Source organism: Magnolia sinica, chromosome 1 (genome assembly GCF_029962835.1).
Source record: "Magnolia sinica isolate HGM2019 chromosome 1, MsV1, whole genome shotgun sequence".
Lineage (NCBI taxonomy): Eukaryota > Viridiplantae > Streptophyta > Magnoliopsida > Magnoliales > Magnoliaceae > Magnolia > Magnolia sinica.
Genome location: NC_080573.1, coordinates 46,492,550 through 46,512,389, shown reverse-complemented (window position 1 = coordinate 46,512,389; position 19,840 = coordinate 46,492,550).

Here is a 19,840-nt window from a genome sequence, read left to right as displayed (position 1 = left end):
GGCACTGCTATGGACACTGACGAAGAAGAAGAAGAACCTTTAGACTATGGTGAGTATGATGATATAGCTAGGGCCAGCTTGACTTTATCATTTAGCACCAACTATTCTCCTCTCCCGTGCGCGGCACCTCCAAATTCCCCGACCAACATTGTAACATCTCCAAAGACTCTTCCGGCTCCTGCAAATGTGATTCAGGCTGCCCTTCCAGCCTCTGCTTCTGGTAAGCGTTCTGCTAAGAAAGTGAGGGAGCCCCTTAGATTTCTTCTCAAGACTAGCAGAGTAACTCGTGGAATAACTTTCCAAATAGAGTCTGCTGATGTCGCGACTCCAACTACCGTGGCATCAAGCACTAAGACTGGAGTGCCATCTTTTGCCAATATGGTTCCAAATTGACCCGAACCATCCACTCCCTTAGAAGAGAGGCAATCTACAGAAGCAACAATTCTTACTCCGGCACCTTCGGTAGTTGCGGGTACACTTTACTTTATTTCTTTGCTTCATACTAATTTACCTGCAATCCATACCTTAACCTATGTATTTTATTTGCATTTCACACTCTACGTTGTCTCTAATGGCTCTACAAGTTCAAATTCTATTGCTAGTGTCGAATATCATATCCCTGGAAAAGATCTCTCCTCCTGTGTTATCCCTGTTACAGAGTTCAGCATCAGCAGCCATCTACATCTTTAAAGACCCATCCCAATGGTCCGATTTGGAGATAATGTTGTCTTCTCTAGAGAATACAGCTCGAATTGCTAAGATTAATATCTCCCCTTGCGCGAGTCTTTATCCGATTTCCATGGGACTTTCTGCAAACTAGGAGATGCCTGAAACATAGTCGTCATACTGAAAATTCTTGCTCGACAACAAGAATTATTGTAGCTTAAAGAGAAAGTTTCTAATGTAATAATGACCGTTTCTAATTATGATAAGGAATCTCATTCCTTGGAGGAGCAAGTAAAGGCTACTAAGCATTCCTTGGTGACTATAACAGAGAAGATTGCACACCTCAAGCATAAAATTTTGAACTTAGATGCTCAACAGCGTAAAGTTGGTTCGAGAACTAACTAACTCGTGGCTGATATTGAGGTCAATAGGTGGATAGTCAATCTGGAACAGCTGGAGGTCTCAAAGGGGGAGGAAGCAATAATTTCCTTAGAGCAAGAGCTGATTGACGCTCTGAACCAGGCGAGGCTTATTATTGACGCTGAAGTTGAGAATGCGACCGCTGAGGTTCAACTAAGAGATGACCTGCTCCGATATATGCTTGCTCTAGGAATTTCAGAGGACATGAATTTTCTTTTGATATTTATCATGGCTTGTTTTCGTGCTTGTTACTTTTTCTTTTGATATCATAAACGAACTTTAATAAATCATGAATGCTATGAATGAATGAATATCATGAATGATGAATGCTATGAATGAATGAACCTCATGAATGAATATCACGCCTGACCAGTCATTTCTTCCAACTATATTTTTGTGTTAGCATTACTTTTCATATTGACATTTTTCTTATTAACATATAGTGTTGCCTATATGGTGTTATCTCGTATGGGCGGTGCTAAGTTCCGATTTTAGTCAGTAGTACACACAGTTTAGGCTCATAAGTAGTTGGAGCAATCACAGTTTAGACTCATAAGTAGTGGGAGTTAGTCTTACACGAATGGCTGCTGTAACTCTCTACAGTTCATGGGGCACACAAGGCTACCATCGGATACCAAATCCAAGGCCTTCAGTCCATTAATGAGGGATCTCTTGCTTCAGAGATTTGTCATCTTGCTTTAGAGACTTTCTCTCATGCGTTACTACTGAAATTAAACCAGGGATCTGGGGAGTCATCTTGCTTCAGAGACTCACTTTTTCTTCATCTGCAAGGTCATACCCATTCATGAGAAGGCGCTCTTTGGCCGCCCATGTGATGCTGCCTAAAGCTGTATAGATAGTATAGGTCATTACCCGCATGAGTGCGCGTGATGCTCTTTCCGGGCTTTTTAAGGCCATAAGCAACATTGCTACCTGTATAATTCTGTCATGTCGCCATCGCCAATAATGATAAGCCTTATATGTGTTCGGCTTCATAGCGACGTCTTTCTCACTGTTATACATGATAGATCATCATTACTATCACAACCCTTGCATTTGGCTTTATAAGCTCATTCTGCTGCAGCAAATGATGAGCTGGTCTCGCTAGGATAATGAATCAAAATTAATATATCACTCTTACTGATAATAATCAATAAAATCTTATGGTTAAAATGGTATATCAGCTTGGCGATGTTATTAATTTCGATAAATTTAAATAATAAAATGGCCTCGTATCAATATCATGATAATAGTAATGACAACTTTTGCTACAACTCTGGCGATAATCACTATCGATAATCATTGGCAAGTATCATTGGCGAGTGTCTAAAAACCTGTATTTTATTTATAGCATTTCATTTATATAGAAAGGGAAATACATTCTATAATGATTTTTCTTATTCTTATTACCTATCTTGTCCCCTTTGGTTTTGAAGGTATAGTGCCGATACCTTTTGAAACCAAAATTATTATCGCTCCTTAGATTGGTTTATTGTTGATAAACCAAATATAGACGTGTTGGCGAAAAATGCTTCATGTTCCAATTCCATATCTTTCACCTCGTTCGTCTCTTTTATCAAGGTATTTAAGCTGCGATACCCCAATTTTTTCTATTATCGGGCATCTTCAAATGCAGATTGTCATGCCCCAAACTCGGAAACCGAGCTTACAAAATTTTCGATCACCGAATCCGGTGCCAACAGTCTCTGTAGTACCCCATTCTCGGCTCCCAACACCTATACGCCATATTCCGATCCTAAGATCCTAAATGGAGGATTTTTCATTGTACATTTATCTAGTAAGAAGTATAACCATAGGTTTACCCATCACAAAGGCAACATCATCATCACATATCTACTAATATAAATATTTAAATACAGTGCTAAAAGGAAAATACATATATCGAAAACCAAAGTTGCAGGAGTCTGCTGCATGCTCCAAGCTCAACGTTGTTGCGACATAACGCCACCTGCACGCATTTATCGTGCATAAGCATATAGAAAGCTTAGAGGGTGGTGAAAGTGTGTGTATAAGGTAAGTGCCAAGCATATAGATATCAGAGTAAGCAGAAATACTGGCAATGCATAAATCGTACAATATCAGAGTAATGTGGAAACATGCTGGTAAGTTCATAAATACCATCAACGTTATCCAGGCTATGCGATACAAAAACATATTAGGCCAATATCATATACTGAGGAATGAATATAGATCAGCTATGCAATGCAGAAACATAGTAAGCCAAATATCACATACCGAGTCCACGAATACCGTCAACCTTAATTAGGTTATGTAATACAGAAGCACAGTAAACCAAATGTTATGTGCTGAGGATGCAATAACATATGTGATGCGAATGAAATGACCAAACTGGAGTGTAAAGTTGGGATGATAGTACGTAGTATCGTAGGCTACGAGGTCCACCACAAGGGACTTCTATCCAAACCAATCTCAAACCTAAATTTGGATAGTCAGACTTAATGTGGTAAACTCCTGATCTCAGGTTAGTCGCACGCCCCAACTGAAATCCTAGCCATTGTGAAGGTACACAATAATTAGTTACGCACCACCAACCCAAGTAGATAGTGAAAAATGAATGAATGAGTAAAATGTTGAATATACAACTCCTGCTCAATAAGTCCACATATCAGTACCGTACATCTTTGGGATCATCATCGCGGTCTATTACACTCTACACTAGCTTGCCGCCCCTATCCGAGAGCACAACTGCGTAAGTGGAAGAGACCTCACTATCCACCTGCCAATATCGGGCCTGGCTCATCGATAGTAGACCCATTCCTCAAGATGGTCAAACTTAACCTAAATATTGCCCTCTCACTCAGGCGGGTAAGGTCACACCCCCTCCCAACCGACCATGATACAGTGGAAGACGTGGCCTACTAGTATGCGACCCTCATGCGCTCATATATATCTACTCGGTCACCACGTTGGGGCATCTCTTGGTTAAGGAGGTTTAGGGATTTTCACCCAGGGACATCTATGTTGCCCATATGCTAAAACCAAACATTTTCGGTGTCCCATCTGTCATCCACAATATGCCTATGGAGGACCCTGATATCACTAGGGCGTATAGTAGACATATCACACAAATGCGAAATACATGAGTCATATCATCCAGTCACGCATTAAACCTACACGTACCGCGCGCTCATGTGGGGCAACTCTGCCTATCAGGGAGTCCCATAAATAACCTGCCTAATAGCATATGCAATGGTCAACCACATCTCATATTAAGCATGTAGATGATGCATATGGGCATGTGTCATGATGCTATACTATCACGTACTCATAATCGGTATCGATAATTGACCTAACAAAGGGCCTCAACAAGCGACCACGATAATCGGCCTCAATATTCGACCTCGACAATCGGCCTAACAAAGGACCTAAGGGAAGGTCACAATGTGGACATTTAACCATCATCGCCCATTAATGTGGATATTTAACCATCATTACTCCCAAGGAGTGGCCCACATAGAGCCAAACGTATCGTGGGCCCATGGCCTCACACAAGGGCCTAATATACATCAAGTCGGGCCCCATCATATGGGTCAGAAATATATCACAATGGGCCACGTCCCATGGGCCTTGAATACATCACAATGGGCCGCACCACCTGGGCCTCGAATGAATCACAATAAGCCATAACCCATGGGCCTCAATACATCACAATAGGCCACAACCCATGGGCCTCAAATACATCATGATAGGCCTCATCACATGGGCTTCAAATACACATCAGGTGGGTACTGCACATGGGCTTCAAATACACATCAGGTGGGCACTGCACATGTGCCTCAAATACATCACATCAGGCCTTGCCATATGGGCCATAAACACACAACAATGGGCTTTACCAAATGGGCCACAAATACATAACAAGTGGGCACTGCACATGGACCTCAAATACATCACATGGGCCACAACCCATGGGCCTAATTCACATCATAATGGGCCTCACTAAATGGGCTAGAAAAACATCACAACAGGCCGTAACACATGGGCCTTACACATCGCAATAGGCTCCGTCTCATGGGCTAAATATATATCACAATGGGCCACACCACCTAGGCCTTACACATCAAGTGGGCCGCATCCACAGGCCACACCAATGGGCCTCATATACATCAAGTAGGCCATATCAATGGGCTGCACCAATGGGCCTCATATACATCAAGTGGGCTGTATCAATGAGCCGAACCAATAGGCCTCATATACATCAAGTGGGTCGTATCAATGGGCCACACCAATGAGCCTCATATATTCCAAAAAAAAATGAATCATATCGAAAGATCATCTGAACCACACCCTAAGTAGCGGCGGAGGTGATGATTGGAAAATCATCTGGACCATACCATAAATAGCAATGGAGATAATGATTTTCACTGTTAAACAATTCACCGGGCCCTCTATAACATTTATTTACATCTAATCTGTTCATAAGGTCACAAAGACCTGGTTGAGAGGAAAAATAAATATCGTTTTGACCTAAAACCGCTGTGGTCCTAAAAGGATTTCAATGGTAGGCATTCATCTCTCCACTATTTTCTGCAGTGTGGTCCACCTGATAGATCTGCCTCATTCTAATGCCATAAACGATCTCTCAAATGGTTGGACGGTGTAGATAACACACACCTCATGATTAGACCCACGAGTTGTTGACGCCCAAACATGTGGACGGTTTGGATGTAACACATACATCATACAGGAGCCACAGAGCTGCTGACATCAGACAACTGGTGGACCCACAAAACTTGCTTACGTCCTAACAGATGGATAGTCTAATAAAACCCATCATCCCATAGGGCCCCACCGTCCAGTGATGGACGATGAGAATAAAGAATATATGCATCAAGGTGGGTCCCATCCCATACGTGCAGCACGTCTGGGTGGGCCCCACACGAGCTACCATATGGATGGGCGTGGGTGTGTGTAAAGCACATACATTGCAGTGCGTCCATCAGCACCGTCCATGGACGGATGGTGTGAGTATAGAAAACATACATCAAGGTGTTCCCACATACATTAGGGCCCACCGTCCCATACACATGGATAGTGTGGATGCTGCACACATGCAGCAAGTGGGGTCCACGTCCCAACCCTGGATGGCGGACGGAGTGGATATAAAACACTTACATCAAAGCGAGTCCCACCCATCCAGAGTGCTGGACGGTGTGGATGAGACCTTTACATCACGATGGGGTACTCAGAACTTGCTGACGTCAATCACACTAGTTGTATAAATGGTGTGAGATACACCAGCCAATCCACTTCCACTCCTCGATGGGTGGGTCCCACATAAGGCCCACCATAATGTATAATATATATACATATTATATAATAATAATTTATTTATTTTATTATTTTTATTTTTATTTTTAAGGGACAGCAACGTCCAAGCCTTAAACGGCCTGGAAATTACATCATGGTGGGCCCCACACGCTGCTATGGTGAGGTCCATGTCCAATGAATGGATAGCTGGGATATAACATATACCTTATCTAGATGGTGTGGATCTCACACACCACATGGTGGGCCACACATCAAAGAGAGAGAGAGAGAGGGAGAGAGATAGAGAGAGAAACGTGAGACGGGGAACAGATATGGGAGGGGTCCCGCCACTATGGGCCCCTCTTGATCACAACACATACAACAAAATGGGTCCCATCATATGTGGGCCCTCAAATCACAATAATCAACGGTTGAAAAATCATAAAATCACCCTCCATTAGATCTTGGACTCTTCCTTCCACCGATGCGTTCTAGAGCTCCAAGGGATGAATTTCAACGGTTGAGATGAAGCTTGGAGGGTGGAATTGGGTGGTAGGAAGGTGGGCCACATAAAGCTTCTTTTTTCCATGGAAGCTTGGATGTCCACCTCTCTCATGGGTGTTGCTTGGGAGATGGGTTTGAGAAAGAGAGAAAGAGAGATAATGTAAGAGAGGGAGAGGGATGGTGAGTGATGGGTGAGTGAGTGATGGGTGTACTTGACATGTATGGGTTGTATAAGAGAGAGAGTTGACTTAGGGGATGGGTGTTGTACTTGGGGATGGGATATGTACTTGGCATGATTGATGTGATTGATGGGACATGTTATCTTGGGTTTGTAAATGTGCGGTGTTTTTCTCGAATTGAACGCGGGCCCACATCTCCTGGCTTGGGTATCGCATCGGTGTGGGAGACGCGGCGTCAGAACTGCGGTGACAGCGCGGTCGCAAGGGTGCAAGTCTCAGGTTGAGCTGACTCAGATTAACAGGGTACGACTTAGGGATGCGCGTAAATGTTATCTACGCGTTGCGAGTCATCGAAATTCCACCAAGAGGACCGCAGAAACCTACAGAATGGTATGGTCTAGGATATGGGCCTCACATAAATGCCCCCAGAGTTTTCTTTCGACCGATGAACTGTCCCACCAGTTCATTGTTCTAGCGGTCAACAGAAGATAGATCTCCTGAATCAATTTCCCTAGCCAATGTTACGGACATCAGATTTGTTGTTGCCTTCCATTATTGTTCATCTTCCTTTTTCAGAACTATTTCTCCTTGTCTTATCATTTTTTGCAGTATATTTTTCAGTGTGAAACAATCTTCCGTTTGATGCCTCAAATAGCGATGATAATGACAGTAATTCCTTTCTTTCGTCATTGCAGCTTCTTCTGGATATCTTGGTGAGGGCAACCTAATGGTTCCGGTAGCCAATAATTGCTCCATCATTGGCAACACGTCCTCTATCTTGAATGCATACTCTCTGTGTGAGTCATATGGTTGTGGTCACGGAAGGTATTTTTCCTTTCATTTCCCTCTTGTCGTAGAAGGTGTTTTTTCCTTTTTTCCTAATCAACAGCATTTACTACTGCCCTGTTCGGTCCTCTTCTTTCGGTTCTAGCTTGAAAGGCTGGTATCTTTTTAGTCATCAGCTCCAACACATGCGCTTTGGTCGCCAGATCTCAAAAAGTCCTTATGTTGGCACTGGTGAGTCCAAATGCAATTCCTATGTCCATGGAGCTTAGACACATTTTTACTTACTCCCTCTCTTCAGGTAATTGCTAGCATGATGCCCCTAAGGTTTTCCACCTGCTAATGAATTTCTCCATAAACTCGTTTTCCCTCTGTCTCACGGATGCTAATTGCATAATACTAACATCACGGTCTGACGAAAAGAAATTCGACATATACGCATCTTACATCTGTCCCCAAGTCTTATTAATTTCGGAGCCAGGCTTGAATACCACTGGAACGCTTTGCCCATTAAGGAAGACCCAAATAGTCGTAGGCAATATTGGAAAATAGTAAAGAAATTCCCCATGGACGTGATGAAATGCATCAGATGTTCATCGGGAGATCCGTCTCCACTAAATTTATGAAACTCAAGGTGTTTGAAATTAGCAGGGAAAGGTACATATTCTACTTCCCTTGGATACAGAGTTCGATACTGGAACCTTCCTATACTGTCACGTTCCCTTTCTATTCTAACAGCTTTTGCAATGACTTGACGCACTTCTTCCTGAGTTATAATTCTTGTCACAGGAATGGATCCATGAGATCCCACTCTAGGCGGCTGAGAACCTTTGGGTTGTTATTCTCGTTCATTCATAGTAGCCACTATTGGGGGTGATATCATTTGGACTACATTGTGTGTGAGAGTAGCCAAAACTTCCCGAAGATTCTTACACTCATCAATTAACGTCTTTTGCGCTTGAGCTATTTCAGCTAGTCTATCTTTGGTGGTAGGCCTGGTCTTTACTCATTCCAGCCATACATACTGCAGCTTCTTTATTCCCTAACAAGGCTGTCATCGGGGTGGAGCAAGAATAGGTTGGCGTGGTGGGGCTTATTGGAAAAGGAGGTTTGTTTGACCCTTCCATGGTTTTGTAATATTCAACTAATTGTGTCATAATGTGAGGCGAAAGACTTCGAGGTGACATATAAATTTGTGAACTCTCCATATGTGACTTACCTTTTTGTTTTCTAGTCCATCGAGCATTTGTAGTAGGTAGAGCTAAAAGTTATTAGCGGGAGGGCGAAGATGAAGATTTTCCCGGATATATTGTTAGGGGAGCGAGTTCAAGATTTTTCTTTGCCACATTTCGTATAACGGGTCCCCTAGTTCTTGGCACTGACAGGCTCATCCTAACTGCCATTCTCAATTTTCAACACGCCACCACTATCCAATCGTTCTTGTTTTCGTGCACTATTGGGGAGACTGTTACAACCCCAACGATAACTGGGAATCTGCTTTTCCTGCTTAATACAGGCTGCTCTTGCTCGGTCTGAGGCTGGTCAGAGGCATATTCGACTACAAATCCTATCGGTATGAAGTAGAAAATCGTCTCTTTTGCTAGATCACCATATCTCCTGAAATCTAGAGTTCGAATGTGCACGCCCCTTATAATTTTTTCTGTCAGAGAACATATGCGATATTGGTTAGTATTTATTCATAAACATATTCTATCCCGGAGATAAAAGGAAGGATGTTCCCACTAAGAGTCACCATTTTTGCGCCTTATATGATGCCAAACAATGATGAAATTCTCCAAGTCATTCTTAAGTTAATACTTAGTAAGATAAAAGTTCTCCAGTGGAGTCGTCATTTTTTCGACCAGAAACAAAAAGCATTTGATTTGGGAAATATCTCACTTAATATTAACGAAAGATAAAACGAAGAAAACAATCATCAATTTCATTTATTCTGAGTTCTTTTACATCCTTTTAGTCCTTTAATTCTATGATAGAATCTCTTAGAAATGCCAAAAATACAAAAGCTAAGTAAATTTGAAATATGAATTTCGGCAGCATTCCAGCTCATATTGATCATATCTCCAAGGGAGATGAGTTATGTGGGCTTCTTATGCATTTTGTCCTTTATTAGCATGATAAAGGAGTGCTTGGATCCCTTTGACACATCTGGAATAGCCTGAGGATCTGAAAATTTTCAACATAAGAACTGCCTCAAAGAGCAAGCGTGCAACTCATGGAAGTTACGCAGGCCGAGGAGTTACGCGGACCCGCGTAACTCGCTAAGAGTAGTGCGGCTTAGGCCTTTAACACTCCTCACTCCCTCTCCTTCTCTCTATCTCTAATTCCTATCAAAGGCACTGGTCTTCTAAACATCCGATGCCCCAAATGAGGGGGTTAGGGGGTATTTATAGGCTTTCACACATGTGAGCCCTCAAATCCTGTGCCATGGACCCTACTTCAAATTCCCAATCCGTTCTTCTCTGGTGAGAGTTGCACAGCTTAACATGACTATGGACGAGTTGCGTAGACCCATGCAACTCAACTCTCATGCAACGTGGTTCCCGCGCAACTCATCTGCCTTTCACTTCTATCCTTCATTTCTTTCACCAATTTTTCTCCTTGAAGCTTCTCTCCTTAACCAAATTTTATACCCCAATAGGGTCTAGGGTTAAGATCACTAAGGCATCTCATTTGCCTATTCTTTGTTCCTTGATGCTCATGTCCACTTGTGTCTTCAATCTTTAGCTTCCAATGGCTCAACCGACTATATGACACATGAACTCACGTGATTGACAAGCAAGATGCACAAATCAGTGCAGTAACAATCTCCCCCTTTGTCAATTACATGACAAAAATCTAACCTAGATATTATTATGATCCATACCAAAACAGTATAAAATATTACATGTCTAAAATTATAATGATTTACAAATTTAAATACAGGACTCGAGACATGTAACATTAGCAATGCTCTCCCATACTTGCTCCTCATATCTCATCAATTCTTGTAACAACAAACAAAACCTACAAAAAAAAATTCATTATTTTAGTTAAACTTGATCTTTCTCCCTATTTTGTTAGTATTTGACAAAAAGTTAGTTCCAATAAATATACTAATGAAAACATAGAATGGAGTAACTATATAAGTCGTATATTTACTAATTACAAGGCTCATACTAAAAGGGATTAAAGGATGCATAAAATCATTAAAACATGGAGCATGTTTATTATGGTCATTGAATGAATATACTAATTAAATTAGGAATGATCAATGATAGTCTAAGCTAAAAACATATGATACTAAAAATTAGCAAATTTAAAGCTTAAACTATCTAAATGAATGAAACTTAATCCTCGGATTTACCAATTAGGCACAATACGAGACTAGAATCTTCAAATTTTCAATTGGGCTCATAATTGAGGCTGAAATCCTCATATTTATCTATTGAGCTCAAAGATGATGATTAATCCTTTGATTTAACAATTTAACCAAAAGAAATTTTCTAAGTTCACCTTTTGAGGTGTTATAGTCTCTCAAGTCTCTAGGAAGGAATATTATGTTGTAGGCCATTAAGATACGTAAGTGATTAAGGTATTCAACACTAGAGGAGTCTTCTAAAGCAAATTCGAACTCCTCCGTATAATCTCATATTGTTATCATAACCTTGTCTTTAAATCTCACTTTAGAAGGGAAATCAGGGGCAAGATGTCCATAACCCTCACAGTTGTAACATTGAACTAGCTTTGGTGGTTTAATAGATTTACCTTTATGTTTCTCAACCGTCTTGTCATTTTTGTTACAACTCTTTCATCTACTAAACTTAAGAAATTTCTTAAATTTTCTAGATAATTCTTTATCCTCATCCTCATCCTCATCATAACTATCACTTTTAGATTGAATAACTTTATGATGTATGAATACCTATGAGATGTTTTAAGGATGGCTAATTTCTTTCTGCTAAATGGAGGCCTTAAAGTATAGTTAGAATGTATGTATAGAACATAAGAGTTATTCTACTTTAATTTCATGCATTCATATACTTTTCTATTGAGGTTATCTTATGAATGAACCTATCGAGTGGGATCTACGTATCTTCCTATATATGCACCCTTCCGTAATGCTCTCTCATAAACCTCACATGGAATTGCAAATATCATTCGATTTAGAGTAGAATTTCATAAAATTTTCAGACTCTTCCATTTTAATGTTTTTAAAATTGGTCATTAAGAGTTAAAGCTTTAATCTCTTTATTACGCTAGTTTCCTCATGAGAGACTTCTAATATGTCTCATGTTTACTGCTCTGTTTCACATGTGCATATACATTTAAATTCAACGGGGGAAACTGCACAGTAAATAGTGTTAAGAACTTTAACAACATAGGTATACCACGCTCTCTCATTGGCACTGCATTTGGATTTATGTTGGAGACCGCTAATAGTTATACCATCTACCACGACTTGTTCTATGGGCATCATCCATCTTTATCTGACAATTGCCCAAACCATAAGGTCAAGTGATCTTGCAAAGACCATCATTCTAGCCTTCCAATAAATGTAGTTAGACCCATCAAAATATGACAATCATGTAACAGCACACCCCTCTTGGGTTGACATCATTCTTGAGCCCCTTAGATTAACTCAAGGTGGTAAAGCCCTTCAAGAGTTGCCCTTTCTAACACCAATTGAAATTGTGCATGGTGGGCCCACGAGCTATGCGTGTGGAAGCTTGGTGGAGCTAAGGAATGATGGTCATGTCCTAGACGAGGTGATTAGGACTACATAAAATTTATGTCTTTCAAACACACAATTGCTTACTTAAACTAATATACAATTAAACTAAGTAAGGCAATATAACACTAAGGCTTCCAAGCCAATAGTGAGTCTAATCACATATACTACAAATGATATGTCATTCAAGCAATTGGTCTATAAATGATATTGTACATGTGTGTGTGTCATGTGCTACCTATCTAATCTTATCATTCATCTTATTATGCATATATATAATTAAACATTGAATCACATAAGTATAATTAAACAAGTGCTTAAAGACAATCCCAAATACAAGCATGTATAGTGGTTCGGTCTCCCTACTCTACTCCCAATAGATGCACTCAACCCAATAATGTATTAGATTTCACTATCAGGGGTTTTAAATCAGCTTCACCTCTAACCTTTACAATTCTACACAAGAAACGGCCCCTGCAAGAGACTTTGTATGATTTTCTATAGGTTCACCATAAACCACGGTCCTACATAAGAACCTATTGACGTACACTCCCTCCGGATGCTCCCGCAAGAAACTTTAGTTAATTTTCTATAGGCTAACCAATAACCACGGTCCTAGACCAATGACTTACATTTACTCTCATCGAAGGCTCTTACAGAAACTAACATGTACACACCCGTGTCCAGTGGCCTACACAAGGACTTTAGTTTAGGTCCTATAGAAGAACCTAGTTGAATTTGGCAATTCAAACACTTACACTCAATCATTAACAAGGAATGATTGTAAATAGACTCTTACAAATGACAACTTACTTATCGGATTAAGCCCCTTTTATAGCGTCATCTTGGGTTGCTTGATCAATGCTATCTCCCGTGCTTCAATCAGCTCCCATTTACTCCCCCACTCATGATGCTGATGCATTAACAATGCTTCAGCTCTAAGATCAGCCACCTTACATGTGATGATTTTTTAAGGTTGTCAAGGTGATAGGAGGTTGGGCGAATCTCATACAACTAATGGCATGTTGTAATCTTAGGGGATTCACCTAAATGGGTCTTCTAAAGAATTTAGATAAAGATTTGACTATAGGTTTAAGTCTAATACCTAGAAAATGGTGGAGTTTAATCCCATCTTCGATGGAGGTTAGAATGCTCATTAGAGTGTTAATATTAAGGAAGATGACTCATAACTTAGTGGTTAAGAGGCTTAGGATGAGGGATATGATCATGAAATCACCTAAGCTTCTATCGTACCAAAAACCCATAAAAATGCCTAAGAACCGAATGCCCCTATATATAGACTTCGAGCACCAATGGTTAAAAACAAAAGGGCAGATAACGGCTCTGTCGATGGCATCGAACGCGGCTTCAATGGCATTGAGATAATTGGGTTTCCAACTGAATTTTTGTTGGACAGTTTACACACTGCTACTCAATGTCATCAAGTGGTCTTCGATGAGATCGATAGGACCCTTTAATGACATCGAAGGTTTCTTGTTTCCATCATGAAACTCATATCAAAATATTAAAACTCATCGAACATATCTGAGTTAACTACTAGATTTCATTTAATGGTCTTCGATGCCATCGAAGCACCTCGAGGTTTGCTCGATGATTTCGAGCACTACTCAAAAGTTTGTTGTTTTTTAGATACTATTTCACAGCAACTTTACATCTCTTTTAGCTTTACTCATCATGTTTTAATTAGCTTTCTGAGGCTAAAGGATGATCAACAAGGTTTACCTATTAAACTAAGATCATATACAAGTTCAAGTGTTGTTTTAGATCAACGGTTAGGGTCACCAAGGCACCTCATTTTCCTGTTCTTTGCTCCTTGATGCTCAAGTCTACTTGCGTCCTCGGTCTTCAGCTTATAAGGGCTCAATCAACTACATGACACACGGACTCACGTGATTGACAAACAAGATGCACAAATTAGTGCACTAACACCTTCATCCTTTTTCATGTGCTCTTCGTGGTTCGTGCAGGCATCGTCTTCCTTAAGATTTTCCGCTAAGGTTTTCAAGCTAGGCAAAGGTGAGGAATCCATTGAAGCTTAGTTTCAATTCTAGCCTTGGATTTCATCTTTTTATGTCTAAAATTCTAGGTTTGATTGGTGATTCTTTTAGATGCATGATTCCTTATTTAAGTTATGTTTTATCCTAAATTATTGATGTGATTTTTTTTATGAATGAATGAATTCATGTTTGGGTTTGATTTGGTGAAGATTGAATCATGTGAAGGCCCAAACCTAGACTATGTAGCGATGGGTATATAAACTAATTTAAATCTATGTTAATACATTGACCTAGATGGGGCATTTGCCCTTGTGAATACTGTGTGGATGTCCCATGATGTGGGAATCCGTGAATTCATCTAGGTCAACGAGTTAACTTGTTGAACCGAGCTAACCCGTCGACTCTTGGTTGGTGTGCTCACTAGGGTTGGACATGTGGACAAAATACAACGTAATTTTGAGTAGGGTTATATGTGTGATGTTTGTACATGTTGTAATGGTATTTTTCATGAAGTTATCATAGTGTATTATTACTAGACTTTTTATTAATATTCATCATGAGATGTGTTTAGACGTTTGGGATGAAATCATGTATGTAAACATGTTTATATGGAAACTATGTGGAAATTATGTTTGGTTTTCTGAATATTATGTGCTCAAGATAGATATAATATGAAAATTCACCTACTGTCTAATGGGATTACTACGACTGCGCATGCGAAAGCTTGACAGAGCTAAGGAATGAATATTATGTCCTAGAGGAGGGGTGATTAAGACTAATTAAAATTTTCACCCTTTAAACCACAATTGCTTACTAAGCTAATATGCAAATTAAGCTAAGCAAGGCAATTAACTCTAAGCCTTCTAAGCAAATAGAGGGTCCAATCACATAGACAACAAACAATATGCCAATTAAAAAACTAGTTTATAAATATGATAGTGTACATGTATGTGTGAGATGTGCTAACTATCAACTCCTAGCCTTCATCTAATTATACATACAATAATTAAACATTTAATGATGTAGGCATAATTAAACAAGTGCTCAAATAATAATCTCAAACACAAGCATGTATAGTGGTTCAGTTTCCCTACTCCACTTCCGGTGGACGCACTCAACCCATGACCGTATAGACGTCCGATAAGCACAATGGTAATCACAAACATAAGCATGTATAGTAGTTTGGGAGTATCTTAGACTAATCTTTGTATGTCTTAATTATCTTTTCAAGTACCCTGATAAACGTCTTGTTGACGGCTTTCACTCCTCCATTCATTTGAGGATGGTAGGAGGTTGACCATCGGTGCTGAATCTTGAACTTTTCGATGAAGTCGTCCATCCTTTTGTTAATGAAAGCTGAAGTATTGTCGATGATGATATTGTATGGGACTCTATACCAGCTGATGATATTGTTCTTCATAAACTTGATTGCCTACCTACTTTGTGAAGTAGTCAACTGCCACGAGTATATACTGTTGACTGTTTAAAGCTTTTAGGTTTACCTTTACAATGATGTCGATACCCCACATAGAGAAAGGCTATGGTGTAGTCAGGTTGTATAGCTATGAGGCAGGGGCATGTATTTGATTCGCATGCTCTTGACATTTTAAACACTTCCTGACGTGCCGACAACAGTCTGTCTCCATAGTCATCTAATAGTAGCCAAGTCGAAGGATCTTCTTTTCCATCATATGTCCATTCATGTGTGGGCTGCGCACTCCATCATGGATTTCTTCCATGATCTTTGCAACTTCAGATTCATTGATGAATCGAAGGGGAATTTGATTATAGGATCACTTATAGAGAATTCACTTTTGATCGTCAATTGTCCTGCCAAACATTGGATGGTTTGACGATCAGTTGATATAGCTTCTTCCAGACACTATTGGCTTTCCAGATAACGCTTGATGTTGGTATACCAGGATTTGTTGATATGAGCAACTTTAGTTTCTTTAATCTATTGGCAGAAGGCAGGTTCATTTTGAAGTTCAACTATGAGCTCCCATTCTAAAGCTCCTCTTGGAATTTCCAGCATCGATGTTAATGTGGTGAGAGCATATGTGAACTGATTCTTTGCTCGTGGCATATATGAGAAGGTGACTACTTTGAATTCTTTGACCAAATCATCGAGGTATACATGATATGGTATCAGCTTCTTATCTTTAGTCTTTCAGTTGTCATTGGTTTGGTTGATGATGAGCTATGAGTCTCTGTACGCTCATAGCTTCTTTATGCCCAAGATTATGTCTTCTTTAAGACCAGCAATGCAGGCTTCATACTCTGCTATGTTGTTGGTGCATTTGAATGCATTCACCTTGAGATAGAAATGGAGACCTCATTGGGAGAGTAGATGATAACTCCAATCCTACTTCCCTTAGAATTTTCTACACCGTCGAAGAATAATTTCCACTCATCTGCCTTCTTTTCTTCCTCATCCTTGATGAGTAAGAGATCTTCATCAGGGAAGAAAGTCTTCAACGACTAATAGTAAGGCAGTGAGTGGGCAGTGAGATGATCAACTAAGGCTTGCCCCTTAATTGCCTTATAAGTGACATAGATGATGCCAAACTTAGATAGAAGTAGCTACCATTTAGTTATCCTTTCAATGGGTGTCAGCTTCTCAAATAGATACTTGAGTGGATCCATGCGAGCAAGGAGGAGGATAGGATATGCAATCATGTATTGTCAAAGTCGCTAAGTTGCCTAAACTAAGGCCAGGCATGTCTTCTCGAGTGTTGAATATCTGGCTTCATAATCGGTGAACTTATGACTTGGATAATATATTGTTTGTTCCTTCCTTCATGTTTCAACGTGTTGGCCAATGATGTGCCCGATAGTGTCTGCTGCTATTGAGATATATAATAGTAGATGTCGTCCGGGAGTTGGTGGAACTAAAACTAGTGAATTCATGAGATATCTTCTGAAGCGATCGAAGGCAGCTTGGCAATCGTCGTTCCATTACTTTGGCTTCTAAATGAGCTTGAATATTAGCTCACAAATGGGTGTGAGTTGTGCGATGAAACGGCTGATGTACTAAATTCTACCAAGGAAGTCGCAGATTTCCTTTTATGTCCTTGGAGGTGGAATTTCAATGATGGGTTTTGTCTTCGTTTCATCGACCCTGATGCCTTCCTCGCTGACTATGAAGATGAGAAGTTTGCTGCCGATTGCACCAAAGACATGTTTTTGAGGGTTAAGTTGGAGCTAGTACTTTCCTAACCTATCAAAGATTTTCTTCAGGTCTTCAAAGTGTCTTTCAATTATGCGAGATTTGATGATCATATCATCTATGCAAACTTCCATGTCCTTGTTCATTATGTCATGGAATAAGGTTGTCATTACTCGCTAGTATGTAGCGCATGTGTTCTTTAGACCAAACAACATAACCCTAAAGTAGAATGTTCTCTATTGCTTGATAAATGAAGTCTTCTTGTAATCTTTAGCGACCATCTTGATTTGATTGTAGCCCGAAAATTCATCCATGAATGAGAAGATCTTGTACCCTGTAGTGTTGCTGACTAGAGTGTCGATTTGTGGTAAGGGGAAGTCATCTTTAGGCCTGGCTTTGTTGAGATCTCGAAAGTCGATGCACATATGAACTCTGTTATCTTTCTTTGGCACTTGCACGAAATTAGCAAGCCATTTAGGGTAGTTAGAAACTACCAAGAATCCTACATTATATTATTTGAAGACTTCATCGTGAACTTTCAGGGCCCATTCTGACTTCATTCTTTTAACATTCTACTTTATTGTCTTCATCTCTGACTTTGTTGACATATGGTGTACAACGAGCTCTTCATCAAGCCCCGTCATGCCTTTAATACGAGAATATGAAGTTGGACAGTCTCGGGGTCAGGAATTCTATCATTCTCTCCTTAAATTCTAGCAGCAAGGATTTCCCAATGCGTACTTCCCTAGGGACTTCAAGGGTTTCAAGGTTTACTACCTCGTAGTCATCAACTATGACATTGGCTTTGGTTTCGAACTTTTTAAGGAGATCCTCATGTTCGGGAGTTGGATCATCATCTTCCCCACCCTGGACTTCGTCCAGACCCATGAGTATGAAGTCTAACTCGATGTCAAAATCTATGTGTCAACTTCGAACTCATGCAACACTTCAAATGAATTAGACACATTATTAGATGTAGGAATTGAAAAGCTTTTTAATTTTTGAAAATTTTGTGAACTCAGAATGCTTGGTGTTTTTGGTTTTTGAAAGCTTCTAATTTTTTATTTTTTTAGATTTTTGGATTTCAAGGGACCCTGAGCAAGCCGACATTACGAACTATGATTGATCCTGACCTAGCTTAGAGTGCCAAATGTTACTTAAATTGGTTTTTTTTTAAAGACCAGTGCCCTTAAATGGCTAATCGGTCGATTCGATGTTAGGGGGTAACTATACAAATGAGACCCCGTGCTTCCTCCCTTGAAAAGGCGGGGGCCGATGCATTAAATGGAGAATCATGGTCTAGCCTGATGACCATAATTTTCCATCAGTCGCGTTCAAGATCTGCCCCCCCCCCCCCCTTACTGACTTACTGTGCATTAGAGCTCTTTTGATTTTGTTGTTTGGTACTGCTTCAGGATTTACATATCGGACCAATCCAGGGCTAATAATTTACCCTTATTGGTCCAATGGATTGACCTGTCATGGTTGTGATTGGGCAATGGGGATTTCTGCCCTAGGTTGTTGGTGGATGTCGCTAGCCCAGATGATGGTGTAAGTGGTGTAGGCAAGGCATACCCCTAGTTGACAGATGCTGAAGATGAGATGGGCAGGGTGTGCCCCTAGTTGATTGCTGAAGAAGCAGGGAGGTTGTACCCTGGATTGATTGAAGCTAGGATAATCAAGGTGTGCCGTTAGTTGATTGTCGAAGAAGCGAGGAGGTTGTCCCCTCGATTGACTAAAGTTGAGACAGGCGGGGTCTGTCCTTGGTTGATTGTTGAAGCAAAAAAGTTGTCCCCTCGATTGATTGAAGCTAAGATAGGTGAGGTGTGCCCCCGGTTGATTGTTAGAGTGGGGAGGTTGTCTCATCAATTGAATGATGCTAAGACAGGTAGGGTGTGTCCTTGGTTGATTACTAGAGTGGGGAGGTTCTCCCTCAATTGATTGATGCTAAGATAGGCAAGGTGTGACGAGGGTGCTCATTCCAAGACTACCTACTCCTATTTCATTCTTCTGCGAGCTACCTCTTGTCGAATCAGTGGGAGTGATGATGATGGATATGGGGTGAAACCCCCCTCCAGGA